The sequence below is a fragment of the Chrysochloris asiatica genome, unplaced genomic scaffold (assembly GCF_000296735.1).
Source record: "Chrysochloris asiatica unplaced genomic scaffold, ChrAsi1.0 scaffold00058, whole genome shotgun sequence".
NCBI lineage: Eukaryota > Metazoa > Chordata > Mammalia > Afrosoricida > Chrysochloridae > Chrysochloris > Chrysochloris asiatica.
This window is the reverse complement of record NW_006408576.1, coordinates 785,139-792,404: the sequence shown is the minus strand read 5'-3', so window position 1 is coordinate 792,404 and position 7,266 is coordinate 785,139.

The following is a 7,266-nucleotide window of genomic DNA, read 5'->3' as shown; positions in this document are numbered from 1 at the left end:
ATGTGTTCCATTTCATTTTTGACAACTTCTAATTTTCCCAGATTCATACTTTGTACATTCCATGTTCTGATTTTCAATGGATGTTTACAGCTGTTTCTCTATATAGGGTATCAGAGGAACAGCTGGGGGTTTGAACTGTCCAGTTAGCAGTCCAGTGCTTATCCACAGCACCACACCAGGGATGTTTGTATACTGATATGGTATTTTGGAAAAGAACATGATATGTCCTAGTAATGTTGAACATACACATATCCATTGACAGAATCCCATTCTTAGTTATTTGTTATTGGAAAAATGTTCATAGCAACACTGTTCATGATATCCGCAAGTGGAAATAAGTCCAATTTCTATAGGCATAAAATGTATAAATTCTAGTAAAACATACTATTCAGCTATATATTCTACCATTGTTGAATCTAAAATTTAAAATGTGAATAAAAGAAGTCAAGAAGGCACACACGCATAAGCTTCAATTCACATAATGTTGTTGTTATTATTAAGGGCTATTGAGTAGATTCCAACTAAAGCAACCCTATATAGGGTTTCCAAGTCTTTAAATCTTTACCAGGAACAGACAGCCTCATCTTTCTTTTGCTGAGTGACTGGTGGGTTTGAACTGCTGACCTTCTGGTTTGCAGCCCAGTGCTGATTATATGGAGCCATCCATGCATAGGTTTCAATTCATATAATACTAAAGCAACTAAAATTAAACACTGTATTTTAGAGAATTGAGTGCCTCCTAACAGATTGCTTACTTCTGCCTACATAAGCACTGGACTGCTAACTAAAAGGTAGGCTGTTTCAATGTACCAGTCAATCCTTGGAAACCCTATACAGAGTCCCAATGAATCAAACCTGACTGGAAGGCACTCCAAAACAAAAACAACACAGTTTTGGAGGAGCCCTAGTACTTAGCTGCTAAATGAAAGATCAATGATTCAAACTCACTAGTAGCTCTGTGGGAGAAAGGGTCTGGTGGTCTGCTTCTGCCTAGGAAACCTATGCATGGGTTTCTACTCATGCATAGGTTTCCTAGGGCATTTTTACTCAGTCCTATAGGACTTTGGTAGCGTAGTGGTTACGAATCGGGCTGCAAACCTTAAGGTCAGTGGTTCGAAACTACCAGCCGCTCTGCGGGAGAAAGATGAGGCTTTCTACTCCCGTAAAGATTTACACCCTCGGAAACCCTGTACAGGGTCGCTATGGGTCGGAACCGACTCGAAGGCACTTAACAACAACAACATAGGACTCCTAGTGTGTTGCTGTAGGATAACCATTGGACTGCTAGCCACAAATCAGTGGTTCAAACTCACCAGTTGCTCTATGGCAATTCTATAGAGAGTCACTATGAGTTAGAACTGACTTGATGGCACTTAACAACATAGGATAGCTATGGATTGGAATTGCACTGTGTGACACACAATAGTAACAATAGTTTTGAAAGTTTTCCTGGTTGAAGATAATATCTAAACTACTTTCCTCCCATCTAGAGGGCTCTATAATGTTGATAATTCAGTTTTAAAGTTTTGATAAATGTTCAGCTTTGTTTAGGTCTCAGCTGTTGTTAAGTGTTGAGTTGGCCCATAGCGACCCTGTACAGGGTTTCTGAGGAACAGCTTGTGAGCTTGAACCACCGACATTGCGGTCCAAACCGACTTTGCAGTCCAGCAGATTAATCCACAATGCCATATGAGAGAATCCTATTTAATTAGTTAACAAGCTGGTTTTCTTACATTTACTTTTTTTCCCTCTTTTTTTTCTTTTTTTCTTAAACCTAGTAAGATTACTGATTGTATATAATAGAAAATACCTACCAATGAAAAAAACACTATACATATTAGATGTATTTAAAGTTTATAATTTTTAGAATTTTTATGATCATTTTAAAGTTTACTGAAATATGAGGGACATTCAAAAAATTTGTAGAAAATGGCAGTGAAAGACAATGGATTTTTTTTCCACAAAAATTTTAAGCCCCTTCATATATTACTTATGTCCAAAAATATTTTAACTTTAAAAATATATATTCATATTTTTTTTTCCTTTTCAAGAAAGAGTATTTTCATTCTAATAGGCATATCTCCTGCGTGATCACCTCTTACTACCTTTACTATCCCCAAAGCCCTATCAGTCAGCCAAGTGCCACCAGTTCTTTGTAATATCTCTGCCATCTGTTCTTCCTTTCTGTTCCCTGGACAGTTCCAATTTTCTCTTCTCTGCTTCCTTTCCCTGACTCTAATCCTTCCTGTCAGATTTATCTTCTTAAAGACTACTTTGTACATTTCAGTCTTGGATCATAGACTTGCAGTGGATTTTCCTTTGCCCTCATCACTGCTTTACATTCCCTGATTGTCCATGACTGCCATCGTCTTTAGTCCCAATGCCTCTACTACAGCTTCTATTTCCCAGCTCTCACTGTACATCGTCTCTTGTGACTGTGTTACCTTTACAATTTATCCATCGATGCTGTCACTTTGCCAATCCATCTCATTGAGGATCTTCCTCTTTTTCCCTGACCCTCCACCTTACCAAACATATATCCTTCTCCAGCGACTGATCCCTCCTGACAATATGTCTGAAGTATGAAAGATGACGTTTGGCCATTATAGAAGTAATTTTTTTCTGAGTATGCTGATCCTTTACATCAACCAAAAACAAAAATATAACACTAAAGATACAAACTTCAAAATAAGGTAAAATCAACTTTCTACTTACTAAAGTTATTAAAATGTATTGACTTCTAAAAAGAAGTAATCTTATGAATATGTTTATGTGTATACATATATGTTACACACACACATGTGTGTGTGTGTCAAAAAGTATTGCTGCTAGAGCTCCAGTTCATACATTCATGTATGCATGAGTTTATCCCAAACAGAATGTGTTTAAACATGTCTCTGCAATCAGTGAATGGCTACTGACAAGGTCTCTCATAATTCACTTAGCTTAGTCTCATCAGGGTACTTTAAAAAAGGGATAATTTTTGTGCTACGGTGAAAAATGACTTTAAGGTCAGAGTTAATATCAAATTTTTAGTAAAATTCAAGTGGGCAAGTTTCCAAATCATTAATGCTTTTCAACAAGTTTATGGGAATGCTGCCCCACATTAAACAATAGTTTTTAAGTGGATCAAGCATTCTAAGGAATGTTGGGAAAACCTCAAAGATGAGCCAGGAGAGGGAAGACCATCAACCTAAATGAATGAAGCAACTGGCTGAAGTCCAGAAAAGGGTGGAAGAAGTCTGCAGTAGTACCACTGATACTATAGCTCCTGAAGCTGGGATCGCACCTCGTTTAGCAACTTCAATTTTAAGCAAATATTTTGGCTTCAGCAAGCTTTTGGTTTGATGGGTGCCAAAAGTGTTTTGTGAAGATCAGTTGGCTCAAAGAGTTCATCTTTGCATTAGACTTTTAAGCAAGCCTGAAGCTAATTACGACTATTCTATGGAATGAATCAGAACCAGGATGAGTCTTAGATTTATCCTATGATCCAGAGAGGAAGGGCCAACCAAAACAGTGACTTTGCAGGGTATCTAACAGATTAGTTGAAGTAGCCCCTCAACTAAAATCACTGTGTTTTCTGTTTTCCTTTCATTGAAACTGTTTCATTTAGTAAGTTTCTAAAATAAAACCAAACCAAACAAAACAAAACAAAACAAAACAAAGCAAAAACCAGTTTTTGGACAGAATTTGATATAAACATTTTTTACACATAACAAGTATAGCATACATCGCTAAGAGTTGGTTTGTGACAAATTCATCCTTAATGTAGCATGAAATCAAAGTGTGAAAGTCTGTATTGTTGTAGCTGTTATGTGCCGTGGAGTTGGTTCCGACTCATAGCGACCCTGTACAGGGTTTCTGAGATTGTAAATCTTTACGTGAGCAGAAAGCCTCATCTTTCTCCCACGGAACAGCTGGTAGTTTCCAACTGCTGACTGTGAGGTTCGCAGCCCGATTCGTAACCACTACGCTAGTCTGTATTACGAGAAAACAATTCTTATTATTATCATTGAAGGAATGCTGCCACACCCTCTGGCTCCTTAACATTGTTAATCACCATTACTGCAGAATTCACTCTGCTATAGGATAATGAGATACAGCATACCTTTCTCTGCCCAAAGAGACAGGGTTTAATTTTTCTACCTTTGGAACTTCATGTTGCATGATGCCTGGTGCTCAATAAATGTTTGTTAAATGAACAGAAAATCCCTTTACTGTTTAATTATCATCAGCTGGCCAAGTTAGAACTTCAGTCCCATGGTTCTTTAATTAGATATTGATATTGGTTTTAGTCTTCATTTTTAAGTATGACTCCTACTTTGCATTGCTTTGTTTTTCAAATAATGACTTATTCGATCTAAATTTATTTACTACTTAAAAGGTTACTAATTATTAAAGTTCTCAGAAAAAAAGATCTTTTCATGAATTAGCTAACAGTGTCATAAATTTAATTGCATACCATAATACTAAATTTATTTACATGAAAGACTTCATTTGCATTACACACATAAAGCAATAAGGTAGGTATTATAGTGGCGCTGTGGGCTACCAACTCGATGGCACTTCACAACAACAAATATTACTCTTGGGAGTCCTGGTGTGGCGCTCTGAGTTCATGAGTCAGATTGCAAAGCCATTTGAACTACAAGGTCAGCGGTTCAAGCTCACCAGCTACTCCTCAGAAACTCTATAAAGGGTTGCTATGGTTTGGAACCAACTCAACGGCACTTACCAACAACAACAACAACAACAAATATTACTCTTATTTATTCATTTTTTTTTCATTCAGGAAAGGCTGATGAAGAGAGGGTTGCAGTACAGTAAACCACTTCATATGTCTCCTCTTGCCAGTCTTTGTAATCTCCCACCGAACAACTTTTTGCTAAAGGGTCTACAAAGATGAGACAAGAATGCTGAAAGGATAGGATTCAGTTGAGAGTATTTAACAGAAGTAATTCTGATTGTATAAAACCTTGAAACTCTAACATGTATAAAATGGATCATCCCAGAAACAGGAAGGGGAGTAAGTACCTCATTACCATTAAGGAAGAAGAACCAGGAGTGGAACATGCCCTTTGCTCCTCAGTATTCCCTGTGCAGTGAACTTCCTTGACCCAGGGAAAGAATACTGTGACACAGAGAAGGAGCCCAGGACTAGCAGAGGAATGGTAGCAACATATCCAAGAGCCAGAGCACAAAGCAGAGTGCTGTGCTTCCCAGTCCACGGAGCCATTAAATTGAATGACTATGGACAGGAGCTTTGCTTACAATGTGGGTTGCCTCCAGGCACTTAGTTGGGGGAGCAAGGTTTGCTGAGCTACAGAGCCAGAGCTGAGGGCCTTCAGGCTGAGGCTTCTGGTGAAGTGGTGTGCCCTGTGGATATTTCTCACCATCCCTAAATGACCTTTGTAACATTGCTGGAGCAGGACAGATGTCAGATGGGCATGGCAAAGAGAGGGGTGTGGACTGGAAGAACTGTACCCTAATATTTCTGACCTTGAATTGTAATTTTTTAACTTTCCAAATAAACCCCATAACTCTTAAGTATGGTGTCTGTGTGACTGCTGCAATGAATTATCACACCCAGCTGAATGCTGGGAGACATGGTTGTTGACAGTGTTTAAGTTATATAAAAGGTAAGTTGCCAAAAATCATACCACTAGTGGTAAAGGCAGAGTCCCAGTGAGGTGCTGTGGGTTAATGCACTGGTCTGCAAAGTCGGTTTGAACTTCAAGGTCAGTGGTTCAAACTCACCAGCCACTCCTTGGAAACCCTATACAGCGCCTATATGGATTTGAACCGACTCGATGGCACTTCACAACAAGTGGTAAAGGCTGCATTTTCAAACTTAGCTATCTGATGAAATGCCAGAGTGTGTTCTTATTTACTTTGTGTTATTCATTTTCAATAAGTTGTATTAATTAACCACCCAAAGCTGTTCAATTGATTCCTACACATAGTGATCCTATTTAGAACAGACTAGAATTGCTCCATGGGGTTTTAAAAGGTATAATCTTTACAGATTTGTGACTTTATGGAATAAAGCACTAGACTACACAGCTGGTTTGAATCTCAGGGTTAGTGGTTCAAACTCACCAGCTGCTCCTTGTAAACCGCATACAGGGTCGCTATGAGTTGGAACCAACTCAACAGCACTTAACAACAAAAGGGTGTCCCACTTTGCTCCCATGGAGTAGTTGGTGAGTTCCAACCTTTAAACACTGCAACCAGGGCTCATTTACTGAACTGATTAATGAGTAGTAATTCAAACTAGAAAAACATTTATGAAATCAAAGCATTATCTATAACTTTTAAGAACCCTTGTGTAAGACCATATAGTAAATGACTGCTTAATTATTAAGCCCATGGGAATTGAATTTTCCCAAGCTCTGTAACTACATTTGTCTTGTCCGTCTCCCCATTTGTACTTACACATATAATATAATGCATGGATCCTATAATCTCAATTGATTTTAAACTACATTTTTATCTGAAGTGCACATATGTTCAATGTATTTCAACTAGAATCCTAGCTAGAAACCACAACTATCCCAATGTCAGCATTAAGTATTAGGAAAGAGAAACAAGAAGGGGTTGTGTGTCAGTAGGAGTAGAGTTTAAAGCCATGCATTTTTCTAGGAAACAATAGTGGTCATTCTTCAGCCAGTGCTCTTATTCATATGATCGCCTAGGCCATAAAAAATAATTACCTATTAACAACTCAAATGGTTAAAGCTCATTTAATATACGACTTTCATTTGAATTGCAATGGGTATCTAGAAATTTTCCTGGAAAATTGCAGGAAATAATTTAAATTTCAACACCTGTATTAGTTTTCTATTAATGCAAAACAAACTACCACAGATATCACAATTTTAAACAACCCATTTATTATCTCAAGGATTCTGTAAGTCAAAGTCTGGAAGGACTGTAGCTAGGAAATCTGCTCAGGAGTTCAACAGGCTGAAATTAAATTAAAGACTGGGCTACATTTTCTTCTTAGCTCAGGGTCCCATTTCAAGTGAGTTGCGATCAGGTTATTGCAGTATTCAGGGTCCTGTGATTGTAGGAGTGAGGTCCTAGGCTCCTAGATGCTGCCCATTGTTTCCTGTCATTTGGTTCTTTCCACACTATGCAGTTTGCTTCTTAAAGGCCAGCAAGACTTTCTGCCTCTTAATTGTTCTAAGACTCCTCTGATAAGAGCACATGTGCCCAGATAAATAAATCTCACTTTTAATGGACTCTAAATGAACTGACTGTTGG